Genomic DNA, 15,228 nt, shown 5'->3' on the forward strand with positions numbered 1-15,228 from the left:
AGCCTAGTTTTTCCATTGTGGGATTTGAACTCTTGATCTTGGGGTTACAAACCCAGTACCATAACCACTTGGCTACTTAGGCCAACCCAATTTCTAATGTAACTCTTTTGAGTACAAACCCGTTTCCATCTGTTTCAGATGAAGTTACATTTTTTCATAGTTTGCCATTGTGAGATTTGAACTCTTGATCTTGGGGTTACAAACCCAGTACCATAACCACTTGGCTACTTAGGCCAAGCCTTCATGTATTGTAACTCTTTCGAGTACAAACCCGTTTCCATCTGTTTCAGATGAAGTTACATAGTTTGCCATTGTGAGATTTGAACTCTTGATCTTGGGGTTAAAAACCCAGTACCATAACCACTTGGCTATTTAGGCCAAGCCTTCATGTATTGTAAGTCTTTCGAGTACAAACCCGTTTCCATCTGTTTCAGATGAAGTTACATAGTTTTGCCATTGTGAGATTTGAACTCTTGATCTTGGGGTTACAAACCCAGTACCATAACCACTTGGCTACTTAGGCCAAGCCTTCATGTATTGTAACTCTTTCGAGTACAAACCCGTTTCCATCTGTTTCGGATGAAGTTACATAGTTTGCCATTGTGAGATTTGAACTCTTGATCTTGGGGTTACAAACCCAGTACCATAACCACTTGGCTACTTAGGCCAAGCCTTCATGTATTGTAAATCTTTTGAGTACAAACATGTTTCCATCTGTTCGTATTCAGATGAAGTTACATTGTTTCATAGTTTGCCATTGTGAGATTTGAACTCTTGATCTTGGGGTTACAAACCCAGTACCATAACCACTTGGCTACTTAGGCCAAGCCTTCATGTATTGTAACTCTTTCGAGTACAAACCCGTTTCCATCTGTTTCGGATGAAGTTACATAGTTTGCCATTGTGAGATTTGAACTCTTGATCTTGGGGTTACAAACCCAGTACCATAACCACTTGGCTACTTAGGCCAAGCCTTCATGTATTGTAACTCTTTCGAGTACAAACCCGTTTCCATCTGTTTCGGATGAAGTTACATAGTTTGCCATTGTGAGATTTGAACTCTTGATCTTGGAGTTACAAACCCAGTACCATAACTACTTGGCTACTTTGGCCAAGCCTTCATGTATTGTATTTGCCATTGTGAGATTTGAACTCTTGATCTTGGGGTTACAAACCCAGTACCATAACCACTTGGCTACTTAGGCCAAGCCTTCATGTTTTGTAACTCTTTCGAGTACAAACCCGTTTCCATCTGTTTCAGATGACGTTACATTGTTTCATAGTTTGCCATTGTGAGATTTGAACTCTTGATCTTGGGGTTACAAACCCAGTACCATAACCACTTGACTACTTAGGCCAAGCCAATTTCTAATGTAACTCTTTCGAGTACAAACCCGTTTCCATCTGTTTCAGATGAAGTTACATTGTTTCATAGTTTGCCATTGTGAGATTTGAACTCTTGATCTTGGGGTTACAAACCCAGTACCATAACCACTTGGCTACTTAGGCCAAGCCTTCATGTATTGTAACTCTTTCGAGTACAAACCCGTTTCCATCTGTTTCAGATGAAGTTATATAGTTTGCCATTGTGAGATTTGAACTCTTGATCTTGGAGTTACAAACCCAGTACCATAACCACTTGGCTATTTAGGCCAAGCCTTCATGTATTGTAACTCTTTCGAGTACAAACCCGTTTCCATCTGTTTCAGATGAAGTTGCATAGTTTTGCCATTGTGAGATTTGAACTCTTGATCTTGGGGTTACAAACCCAGTACCATAACCACTTGGCTACTTAGGCCAAGCCTTCATGTATTGTAACTCTTTCGAGTACAAACCCGTTTCCATCTGTTTCAGATGAAGTTACATAGTTTGCCATTGTGAGATTTGAACTCTTGATCTAGGGGTTACAAACCCAGTACCATAACCACTTGGCTACTTAGGCCAAGCCTTCATGTATTGTAAATCTTTTGAGTACAAACATGTTTCCATCTGTTCGTATTCAGATGAAGTTACATTGTTTCATAGTTTGCCATTGTGAGATTTGAACTCTTGATCTTGGGGTTATAAACCCAGTACCATAACCACTTGGCTATTTAGGCCAAGCCTCTTGATCTTGGGGTTACAAACCCAGTACCATAACCACTTGGCTACTTAGGCCAAGCCTTCATGTATTGTAACTCTTTCGAGTACAAACCCGTTTCCATCTGTTTCAGATGAAGTTACATTGTTTCATAGTTTGCCATTGTGAGATTTGAACTTTTGATCTTAGGGTTATAAACCCAGTACCATAACCACTTGGCTATTTAGGCCAAGCTATAATTTGCCATTGTGAGATTTGAACTTTTGATCTTGGGGTTACAAACCCAGCACCATAACCACTTGGCTATTTAGGCCAAGCCATAAAGGAATTGCAATTTGTGACTGGATGCTGAGTAAATTTATGTTCATAGTTTTTCATTGTGAGATTTGAACTCTTGATCTTGGGGTTATAAACCCAGTACCATAACCACTTGGCTATTTAGGCCAAGCTTTCATGTATTGTAGCTCTTTCGAGTACAAACCCGTTTCCATCTGTTTCAGATGAAGTTACATTGTTTCATAGTTTGCCATTGTGAGATTTGAACTCTTGATCTTGGGGTTACAAACCCAGTACCATAACCACTTGGCTACTTAGGCCAAGCCTTCATGTATTGTAAATCTTTTGAGTACAAACATGTTTCCATCTGTTCCTATTCCGATGAAGTTACATTGTTTCATAGTTTGCCATTGTGAGATTTGAACTCTTGATCTTGGGGCTATAAACCCAGTACCATAACCACTTGGCTATTTAGGCCAAGCCTCTTGATCTTGGGGTTACAAACCCAGTACCATAACCACTTGGCTACTTAGGCCAAGCCTTCATGTATTGTAACTCTTTCAAGTAAACATGTTTCCATCTGTTCTTATTCAGATGAAGTTACATTATTTCATAGTTTGCCATTGTGAGATTTGAGCTCTTGATCTTGGGGTTACAAACCCAGTACCATAACCACTTGGCTACTTAGGCCAAGCCTTCATGTATTGTAACTCTTTCGAGTACAAACCCGTTTCCATCTGTTTCAGAGGAAGTTACATAGTTTGCCATTGTGAGATTTGAACTCTTGATCTTGGGGTTACAAACCCATACCATAACCACTTGGCTATTTAGGCCAAGCCTTCATGTGTTGTAACTCTTTCGAGTACAAACCCGTTTCCATCTGTTTCAGATGAAGTTACATTGTTTCATAGTTTGCCATTGTGAGATTTGAACTTTTGATCTTAGGGTTATAAACCCAGTACCATAACCACTTGGCTATTTAGGCCAAGCTATAATTTGCCATTGTGAGATTTGAACTTTTGATCTTGGGGTTACAAACCCAGTACCATAACCACTTGGCTATTTAGGCCAAGCCATAAAGTAATTGCAATTTGTGACTGGATGCCGAGTAAATTTATGTTCTTGGTTTTTCATAGTTTGCCATTGTGAGATTTGAACTCTTGATCTTGTGGTTATAAACCCAGTACCATAACCACTTGGCTATTTAGGCCAAGCTTTCATGTATTGTAACTCTTTCGAGTACAAACCCGTTTCCATCTGTTTCAGATGAAGTTACATTGTTTCATAGTTTACCACTGTGAGATTTGAACTCTTGATTTTAGGGTTACAAACCCAGTACCATAACCACTTGACCATTTAGGCCAAGCCTAAAATTTGTTCAATGTCTCTTCCATTTCATTGTTTTGCCATTGTGAGATTTGAACTCTTGATCTTAGGGTTACAAACACATTACCATAACCACTTAGCTATTTAGGCCAAGCTATAATTTGCCATTGTGAGATTTGAACTTTTGATCTTGGGGTTACAAACCCAGTACCATAACCACTTGGCTATTTAGGCCAAGCCATAAAGGAATTGCAATTTGTGACTGGATGCTGAGTAAATTTATGTTCATAGTTTTTCATAGTTTGCCATTGTGAGATTTGAACTCTTGATCTTGGGGTTATAAACCCAGTACCATAACCACTTGGCTATTTAGGCCAAGCTTTCATGTATTGTAACTCTTTCGAGTACAAACCCGTTTCCATCTGTTTCTGATGAAGTTACGTTGTTTCATAGTTTGCCATTGTGAGATTTGAACTCTTGATCTTTGGGTTACAAACCCAGTACCATAACCACTTGGCTATTTAGGCCAAGCAAAGCCTACTGCACCTGGTATTCCCAGGCAGTCTCCCATCCAATTACTAACCAGGCCTGAGTCTACATAGCTTCCGAGATCAGGCGTTTTCAGACTAGTATGGCCGTAGGCAATTGCTGCCTGCCTTACAAACGTTTCCATTTGTTTCAGATGAAGTTACATTGTTTCATAGTTTTGCCATTGTGAGATTTGAACTCTTGATCTTGGAGGTTACAAACCCAGTACCATAACCACTTGGCTATTTAGGCCAAGCACCATAACCACTTGGCTACTTAGGCCAAGCCTTCATGTATTGTAGCTCTTTCGAGTACAAACTCATTTCCATCTGTTTCAGATGAAGTTACATTATTTCATAGTTTGCCATTGTGAGATTTGAACTCTTGAGCTTGGGGTTGCAAGCCCAGTACCATAACCACTTGGCTATTTAGGCCAAGCCCAAAATTCTTCATCGTTTCCCATTGTGAGATTTGAACTCTTGATCTTAGGGTTACAAACCCAATACCATAACCACTTGGCTATTTAGGCCAAGCTAAAATTACATTGTTTCATAGTTTGCCATTGTGAGACTTGAACTCTTGATCTTGGGGTTACAAACCCAGTACCATAACCACTTGGCTATTTAGGCCAAGCCATAAAGGAATTGCAATTTGTGACTGGATGCTGAGTAAATTTATGTTCATAGTTTTTCATAGTTTGCCATTGTGAGATTTGAACTCTTGATCTTGGGGTTATAAACCCAGTACCATAACCACTTGGCTATTTAGGCCAAGCTTTCATGTATTGTAACTCTTTCGAGTACAAACCCGTTTCCATCTGTTTCTGATGAAGTTACGTTGTTTCATAGTTTGCCATTGTGAGATTTGAACTCTTGATCTTTGGGTTACAAACCCAGTACCATAACCACTTGGCTATTTAGGCCAAGCAAAGCCTACTGCACCTGGTATTCCCAGGCAGTCTCCCATCCAAGTACTAACCAGGCCTGAGTCTACTTAGCTTCCGAGATCAGGCGTTTTCAGACTAGTATGGCCGTAGGCAATTGCTGCCTGCCTTACAAACGTTTCCATCTGTTTCAGATGAAGTTACATTGTTTCATAGTTTTGCCATTGTGAGATTTGAACTCTTGATCTTGGAGGTTACAAACCCAGTACCATAACCACTTGGCTATTTAGGCCAAGCACCATAACCACTTGGCTACTTAGGCCAAGCCTTCATGTATTGTAGCTCTTTCGAGTACAAACTCATTTCCATCTGTTTCAGATGAAGTTACATTATTTCATAGTTTGCCATTGTGAGATTTGAACTCTTGAGCTTGGGGTTGCAAGCCCAGTACCATAACCACTTGCCTATTTAGGCCAAGCCCAAAATTCTTCATCGTTTCCCATTGTGAGATTTGAACTCTTGATCTTAGGGTTACAAACCCAATACCATAACCACTTGGCTATTTAGGCCAAGCTAAAATTACATTGTTTCATAGTTTGCCATTGTGAGACTTGAACTCTTGATCTTGGGGTTACAAACCCAGTACCATAACCACTTGGCTATTTAGGCCAAGCCATAAAGGAATTGCAATTTGTGACTGGATGCTGAGTAAATTTATGTTCATAGTTTTTCATAGTTTGCCATTGTGAGATTTGAACTCTTGAACTTGGGGTTATAAACCCAGTACCATAACCACTTGGCTATTTAAGCCAAGCCAAAATTAGACTGGAGAGGTAGCTCTTTCGAGTACAAACATGTTTCCATCTGTTCCTATTCAGACGAAGTTACATTGTTTCATAGTTTACCATTGTGAGCTTTGAACTCTTGATCTTGGGGTTACAATCCCTGTTCCATAACCACTTGGCTATTTAGGCCAAGCCTGCTTCATGTATTGTAACTCTTTTGAGTACAAACCCGTTTCCATCTGTTTCAGATGAAGTTACATTGTTTCATATTTTGCCATTGTGAGATTTGAACTCTTGATCTTGGGGTTGCAAACCCAGTACCATAATACTTGGCTATTTAGGCCAAGCCTTCATGTATTGTAACTCTTTTGAGCACAAACACATTTCCATCTGTTCCTATTCAGATGAAGTTACATTGTTTGCCATTGTGAGATTTGAACTCTTGATCTTGGGGTTACAAACCCAGTACCATAACCACTTGGCTACTTAGGCCAAGCCTTCATGTATTGTAACTCTTTCGAGTACAAACCCATTTCCATCTGTTTCAGATGAAGTTACATTGTTTCATAGTTTGCCATTGTGAGATTTGAATACTTGATCTTGGGGTTACAAACCCAGTACCATAACCACTTGGCTATTTAGGCGAAGCCAAAATTAGACTGGAGAGGTAGCTCTTTCGAGTACAAACATGTTTCCATCTGTTCCTATTCAGACGAAGTTACATAGTTTCATAGTTTACCATTGTGAGATTTGAACTCTTGATCTTGGGGTTACAAACCCAGTACCATAACCACTTGGCTACTTAGGCCAAGCCTTCATGTATTGTAACTCTTTCGAGTACAAACCCATTTCCATCTGTTTCAGATGAAGTTACATTGTTTCATAGTTTGCCATTGTGAGATTTGAATACTTGATCTTGGGGTTACAAACCCAGTACCATAACCACTTGGCTATTTAGGCCAAGCCAAAATTAGACTGGAGAGGTAGCTCTTTCGAGTACAAACATGTTTCCATCTGTTCCTATTCAGACGAAGTTACATTGTTTCATAGTTTACCATTGTGAGATTTGAACTCTTGATCTTGGGGTTACAAACCCAGTACCATAACCACTTGGCTACTTAGGCCACGCCTTCATGTATTGTAACTCTTTCGAGTACAAACCCGTTTCCATCTGTTTCAGATGAAGTTACATTGTTTCATAGTTTGCCATTGTGAGATTTGAACACTTGATTTTGGGGTTGCAAACCCAGTACCATAACCACTTGGCTACTTAGGCCAAGCCTTCATGTATTGTAGCTCTTTCGAGTCATAGTTTGCCATTGTGAGATTTGAACTCTTGATCTTGGGGTTACAAACCCAGTACCATAACCACTTGGCTATTTAGGCCAAGCAAACCCATTTCCATCTGTTTCAGACGAAGTTACATTGTTTCATAGTTTGCCATTGTGAGATTTGAATACTTGATCTTGGGGTTACAAACCCAGTACCATAACCACTTGGCTATTTAGGCCAAGCCTCTTGATCTTGGGGTTACAAACCCAGTACCATAACCACTTGGCTACTTAGGCCAAGCCTTCATGTATTGTAACTCTTTCGAGTACAAACCTGTTTCCATCTGTTTCAGATGAAGTTACATTATTTCATAGTTCGCCATTGTGAGATTTGAACTCTCGATCTCAGGGTTACAAACCCAGTACCATAACCACTTGGCTATTTAGGCCAAGCATAGTTTACCATTGTGAGATTTGAACTCTTGATCTTGGGGTTACAAACCCAGTACCATAACCACTTGGCTACTTAGGCCAAGCCTTCATGTATTGTAACTCTTTCGAGTACAAACCCATTTCCATCTGTTTCAGATGAAGTTACATTGTTTCATAGTTTGCCATTGTGAGATTTGAACTCTTGATCTTGGGGTTACAAACCCAGTACCATAACCACTTGGCTACTTAGGCCAAGCCTTCATGTATTGTAACTCTTTCGAGTACAAACCCATTTCCATCTGTTTCAGATGAAGTTACATTGTTTCATAGTTTGCCATTGTGAGATTTGAACTCTTGATCTTGGGGTTACAAACCCAGTACCATAACCACTTGGCTACTTAGGCCAAGCCTTCATGTATTGTAACTCTTTCAAGTAAACATGTTTCCATCTGTTCTTATTCAGATGAAGTTACATTATTTCATAGTTTGCCATTGTGAGATTTGAACTCTTGATCTTGGGGTTACAAACCCAGTACCATAACCACTTGGCTACTTAGGCCAAGCCTTCATGTATTGTAACTCTTTCGAGTACAAGCCCGTTTCCATCTGTTTCAGATGAAGTTACATAGTTTGCCATTGTGAGATTTGAACTCTTGATCTTGGGGTTACAAACCCAGTACCATAACCACTTGGCTATTTAGGCCAAGCCTTCATGTGTTGTAACTCTTTCGAGTACAAACCCGTTTCCATCTGTTTCAGATGAAGTTACATTGTTTCATAGTTTGCCATTGTGAGATTTGAACTTTTGATCTTAGGGTTTTAAACCCAGTACCATAACCACTTGGCTATTTAGGCCAAGCCTAGTTTTTCCATTGTGGGATTTGAACTCTTGATCTTGGGGTTACAAACCCAGTACCATAACCACTTGGCTACTTAGGCCAACCCAATTTCTAATGTAACTCTTTTGAGTACAAACCCGTTTCCATCTGTTTCAGATGAAGTTACATTTTTTCATAGTTTGCCATTGTGAGATTTGAACTCTTGATCTTGGGGTTACAAACCCAGTACCATAACCACTTGGCTACTTAGGCCAAGCCTTCATGTATTGTAACTCTTTCGAGTACAAACCCGTTTCCATCTGTTTCAGATGAAGTTACATAGTTTGCCATTGTGAGATTTGAACTCTTGATCTTGGGGTTAAAAACCCAGTACCATAACCACTTGGCTATTTAGGCCAAGCCTTCATGTATTGTAAGTCTTTCGAGTACAAACCCGTTTCCATCTGTTTCAGATGAAGTTACATAGTTTTGCCATTGTGAGATTTGAACTCTTGATCTTGGGGTTACAAACCCAGTACCATAACCACTTGGCTACTTAGGCCAAGCCTTCATGTATTGTAACTCTTTCGAGTACAAACCCGTTTCCATCTGTTTCGGATGAAGTTACATAGTTTGCCATTGTGAGATTTGAACTCTTGATCTTGGGGTTACAAACCCAGTACCATAACCACTTGGCTACTTAGGCCAAGCCTTCATGTATTGTAAATCTTTTGAGTACAAACATGTTTCCATCTGTTCGTATTCAGATGAAGTTACATTGTTTCATAGTTTGCCATTGTGAGATTTGAACTCTTGATCTTGGGGTTACAAACCCAGTACCATAACCACTTGGCTACTTAGGCCAAGCCTTCATGTATTGTAACTCTTTCGAGTACAAACCCGTTTCCATCTGTTTCGGATGAAGTTACATAGTTTGCCATTGTGACATTTGAACTCTTGATCTTGGGGTTACAAACCCAGTACCATAACCACTTGGCTACTTAGGCCAAGCCTTCATGTATTGTAACTCTTTCGAGTACAAACCCGTTTCCATCTGTTTCGGATGAAGTTACATAGTTTGCCATTGTGAGATTTGAACTCTTGATCTTGGAGTTACAAACCCAGTACCATAACTACTTGGCTACTTTGGCCAAGCCTTCATGTATTGTATTTGCCATTGTGAGATTTGAACTCTTGATCTTGGGGTTACAAACCCAGTACCATAACCACTTGGCTACTTAGGCCAAGCCTTCATGTATTGTAACTCTTTCAAGTACAAACCCATTTCCATCTGTTCCAGATGAAGTTACATTGTTTCATAGTTTGCCATTGTGAGATTTGAACTCTTGATCTTGGGGTGACAAACCCAGTACCATAACCACTTGGCTACTTAGGCCAAGCCTTCATGTTTTGTAACTCTTTCGAGTACAAACCCGTTTCCATCTGTTTCAGATGACGTTACATTGTTTCATAGTTTGCCATTGTGAGATTTGAACTCTTGATCTTGGGGTTACAAACCCAGTACCATAACCACTTGACTACTTAGGCCAAGCCAATTTCTAATGTAACTCTTTCGAGTACAAACCCGTTTCCATCTGTTTCAGATGAAGTTACATTGTTTCATAGTTTGCCATTGTGAGATTTGAACTCTTGATCTTGGGGTTACAAACCCAGTACCATAACCACTTGGCTACTTAGGCCAAGCCTTCATGTATTGTAACTCTTTCGAGTACAAACCCGTTTCCATCTGTTTCAGATGAAGTTATATAGTTTGCCATTGTGAGATTTGAACTCTTGATCTTGGAGTTACAAACCCAGTACCATAACCACTTGGCTATTTAGGCCAAGCCTTCATGTATTGTAACTCTTTCGAGTACAAACCCGTTTCCATCTGTTTCAGATGAAGTTGCATAGTTTTGCCATTGTGAGATTTGAACTCTTGATCTTGGGGTTACAAACCCAGTACCATAACCACTTGGCTACTTAGGCCAAGCCTTCATGTATTGTAACTCTTTCGAGTACAAACCCGTTTCCATCTGTTTCAGATGAAGTTACATAGTTTGCCATTGTGAGATTTGAACTCTTGATCTAGGGGTTACAAACCCAGTACCATAACCACTTGGCTACTTAGGCCAAGCCTTCATGTATTGTAAATCTTTTGAGTACAAACATGTTTCCATCTGTTCGTATTCAGATGAAGTTACATTGTTTCATAGTTTGCCATTGTGAGATTTGAACTCTTGATCTTGGGGTTATAAACCCAGTACCATAACCACTTGGCTATTTAGGCCAAGCCTCTTGATCTTGGGGTTACAAACCCAGTACCATAACCACTTGGCTACTTAGGCCAAGCCTTCATGTATTGTAACTCTTTCGAGTACAAACCCGTTTCCATCTGTTTCAGATGAAGTTACATTGTTTCATAGTTTGCCATTGTGAGATTTGAACTTTTGATCTTAGGGTTATAAACCCAGTACCATAACCACTTGGCTATTTAGGCCAAGCTATAATTTGCCATTGTGAGATTTGAACTTTTGATCTTGGGGTTACAAACCCAGCACCATAACCACTTGGCTATTTAGGCCAAGCCATAAAGGAATTGCAATTTGTGACTGGATGCTGAGTAAATTTATGTTCATAGTTTTTCATTGTGAGATTTGAACTCTTGATCTTGGGGTTATAAACCCAGTACCATAACCACTTGGCTATTTAGGCCAAGCTTTCATGTATTGTAGCTCTTTCGAGTACAAACCCGTTTCCATCTGTTTCAGATGAAGTTACATTGTTTCATAGTTTGCCATTGTGAGATTTGAACTCTTGATCTTGGGGTTACAAACCCAGTACCATAACCACTTGGCTACTTAGGCCAAGCCTTCATGTATTGTAAATCTTTTGAGTACAAACATGTTTCCATCTGTTCCTATTCCGATGAAGTTACATTGTTTCATAGTTTGCCATTGTGAGATTTGAACTCTTGATCTTGGGGCTATAAACCCAGTACCATAACCACTTGGCTATTTAGGCCAAGCCTCTTGATCTTGGGGTTACAAACCCAGTACCATAACCACTTGGCTACTTAGGCCAAGCCTTCATGTATTGTAACTCTTTCAAGTAAACATGTTTCCATCTGTTCTTATTCAGATGAAGTTACATTATTTCATAGTTTGCCATTGTGAGATTTGAGCTCTTGATCTTGGGGTTACAAACCCAGTACCATAACCACTTGGCTACTTAGGCCAAGCCTTCATGTATTGTAACTCTTTCGAGTACAAACCCGTTTCCATCTGTTTCAGATGAAGTTACATAGTTTGCCATTGTGAGATTTGAACTCTTGATCTTGGGGTTACAAACCCATACCATAACCACTTGGCTATTTAGGCCAAGCCTTCATGTGTTGTAACTCTTTCGAGTACAAACCCGTTTCCATCTGTTTCAGATGAAGTTACATTGTTTCATAGTTTGCCATTGTGAGATTTGAACTTTTGATCTTAGGGTTATAAACCCAGTACCATAACCACTTGGCTATTTAGGCCAAGCTATAATTTGCCATTGTGAGATTTGAACTTTTGATCTTGGGGTTACAAACCCAGTACCATAACCACTTGGCTATTTAGGCCAAGCCATAAAGTAATTGCAATTTGTGACTGGATGCCGAGTAAATTTATGTTCTTGGTTTTTCATAGTTTGCCATTGTGAGATTTGAACTCTTGATCTTGTGGTTATAAACCCAGTACCATAACCACTTGGCTATTTAGGCCAAGCTTTCATGTATTGTAACTCTTTCGAGTACAAACCCGTTTCCATCTGTTTCAGATGAAGTTACATTGTTTCATAGTTTACCACTGTGAGATTTGAACTCTTGATTTTAGGGTTACAAACCCAGTACCATAACCACTTGACCATTTAGGCCAAGCCTAAAATTTGTTCAATGTCTCTTCCATTTCATTGTTTTGCCATTGTGAGATTTGAACTCTTGATCTTAGGGTTACAAACCCATTACCATAACCACTTAGCTATTTAGGCCAAGCTATAATTTGCCATTGTGAGATTTGAACTTTTGATCTTGGGGTTACAAACCCAGTACCATAACCACTTGGCTATTTAGGCCAAGCCATAAAGGAATTGCAATTTGTGACTGGATGCTGAGTAAATTTATGTTCATAGTTTTTCATAGTTTGCCATTGTGAGATTTGAACTCTTGATCTTGGGGTTATAAACCCAGTACCATAACCACTTGGCTATTTAGGCCAAGCTTTCATGTATTGTAACTCTTTCGAGTACAAACCCGTTTCCATCTGTTTCTGATGAAGTTACGTTGTTTCATAGTTTGCCATTGTGAGATTTGAACTCTTGATCTTTGGGTTACAAACCCAGTACCATAACCACTTGGCTATTTAGGCCAAGCAAAGCCTACTGCACCTGGTATTCCCAGGCAGTCTCCCATCCAATTACTAACCAGGCCTGAGTCTACATAGCTTCCGAGATCAGGCGTTTTCAGACTAGTATGGCCGTAGGCAATTGCTGCCTGCCTTACAAACGTTTCCATTTGTTTCAGATGAAGTTACATTGTTTCATAGTTTTGCCATTGTGAGATTTGAACTCTTGATCTTGGAGGTTACAAACCCAGTACCATAACCACTTGGCTATTTAGGCCAAGCACCATAACCACTTGGCTACTTAGGCCAAGCCTTCATGTATTGTAGCTCTTTCGAGTACAAACTCATTTCCATCTGTTTCAGATGAAGTTACATTATTTCATAGTTTGCCATTGTGAGATTTGAACTCTTGAGCTTGGGGTTGCAAGCCCAGTACCATAACCACTTGGCTATTTAGGCCAAGCCCAAAATTCTTCATCGTTTCCCATTGTGAGATTTGAACTCTTGATCTTAGGGTTACAAACCCAATACCATAACCACTTGGCTATTTAGGCCAAGCTAAAATTACATTGTTTCATAGTTTGCCATTGTGAGATTTGAACTCTTGATCTTGGGGTTACAAACCCAGTACCATAACCACTTGGCTATTTAGGCCAAGCCATAAAGGAATTGCAATTTGTGACTGGATGCTGAGTAAATTTATGTTCATAGTTTTTCATAGTTTGCCATTGTGAGATTTGAACTCTTGAACTTGGGGTTATAAACCCAGTACCATAACCACTTGGCTATTTAAGCCAAGCCAAAATTAGACTGGAGAGGTAGCTCTTTCGAGTACAAACATGTTTCCATCTGTTCCTATTCAGACGAAGTTACATTGTTTCATAGTTTACCATTGTGAGCTTTGAACTCTTGATCTTGGGGTTACAATCCCTGTTCCATAACCACTTGGCTATTTAGGCCAAGCCTGCTTCATGTATTGTAACTCTTTTGAGTACAAACCCGTTTCCATCTGTTTCAGATGAAGTTACATTGTTTCATAGTTTGCCATTGTGAGATTTGAACTCTTGATCTTGGGGTTGCAAACCCAGTACCATAATACTTGGCTATTTAGGCCAAGCCTTCATGTATTGTAACTCTTTTGAGCACAAACACATTTCCATCTGTTCCTATTCAGATGAAGTTACATTGTTTGCCATTGTGAGATTTGAACTCTTGATCTTGGGGTTACAAACCCAGTACCATAACCACTTGGCTACTTAGGCCAAGCCTTCATGTATTGTAACTCTTTCGAGTACAAACCCATTTCCATCTGTTTCAGATGAAGTTACATTGTTTCATAGTTTGCCATTGTGAGATTTGAATACTTGATCTTGGGGTTACAAACCCAGTACCATAACCACTTGGCTATTTAGGCGAAGCCAAAATTAGACTGGAGAGGTAGCTCTTTCGAGTACAAACATGTTTCCATCTGTTCCTATTCAGACGAAGTTACATAGTTTCATAGTTTACCATTGTGAGATTTGAACTCTTGATCTTGGGGTTACAAACCCAGTACCATAACCACTTGGCTACTTAGGCCAAGCCTTCATGTATTGTAACTCTTTCGAGTACAAACCCATTTCCATCTGTTTCAGATGAAGTTACATTGTTTCATAGTTTGCCATTGTGAGATTTGAATACTTGATCTTGGGGTTACAAACCCAGTACCATAACCACTTGGCTATTTAGGCCAAGCCAAAATTAGACTGGAGAGGTAGCTCTTTCGAGTACAAACATGTTTCCATCTGTTCCTATTCAGACGAAGTTACATTGTTTCATAGTTTACCATTGTGAGATTTGAACTCTTGATCTTGGGGTTACAAACCCAGTACCATAACCACTTGGCTACTTAGGCCACGCCTTCATGTATTGTAACTCTTTCGAGTACAAACCCGTTTCCATCTGTTTCAGATGAAGTTACATTGTTTCATAGTTTGCCATTGTGAGATTTGAACACTTGATTTTGGGGTTGCAAACCCAGTACCATAACCACTTGGCTACTTAGGCCAAGCCTTCATGTATTGTAGCTCTTTCGAGTCATAGTTTGCCATTGTGAGATTTGAACTCTTGATCTTGGGGTTACAAACCCAGTACCATAACCACTTGGCTATTTAGGCCAAGCAAACCCATTTCCATCTGTTTCAGACGAAGTTACATTGTTTCATAGTTTGCCATTGTGAGATTTGAATACTTGATCTTGGGGTTACAAACCCAGTACCATAACCACTTGGCTATTTAGGCCAAGCCTCTTGATCTTGGGGTTACAAACCCAGTACCATAACCACTTGGCTACTTAGGCCAAGCCTTCATGTATTGTAACTCTTTCGAGTACAAACCTGTTTCCATCTGTTTCAGATGAAGTTACATTATTTCATAGTTCGCCATTGTGAGATTTGAACTCTCGATCTCAGGGT

General features: G+C 39.7%; 3 pseudogenes; all 3 read right to left on the reverse strand.

Annotated features, from left to right (window-relative positions):
• Positions 1 to 4,216: 4,216 nt before the first annotated feature.
• Positions 4,217 to 4,325, reverse strand: LOC121281610 (annotated as a pseudogene).
• Positions 4,326 to 5,139: 814 nt separating this feature from the next.
• Positions 5,140 to 5,248, reverse strand: LOC121281703 (annotated as a pseudogene).
• A 7,558-nt stretch (positions 5,249 to 12,806) lies between these two features.
• LOC121281612 lies at positions 12,807 to 12,915 on the reverse strand (annotated as a pseudogene).
• Positions 12,916 to 15,228: the final 2,313 nt, after the last annotated feature.

The sequence above is a fragment of the Carcharodon carcharias genome, chromosome 8, assembly GCF_017639515.1.
Source record: "Carcharodon carcharias isolate sCarCar2 chromosome 8, sCarCar2.pri, whole genome shotgun sequence".
Taxonomy (NCBI): domain Eukaryota; kingdom Metazoa; phylum Chordata; class Chondrichthyes; order Lamniformes; family Lamnidae; genus Carcharodon; species Carcharodon carcharias.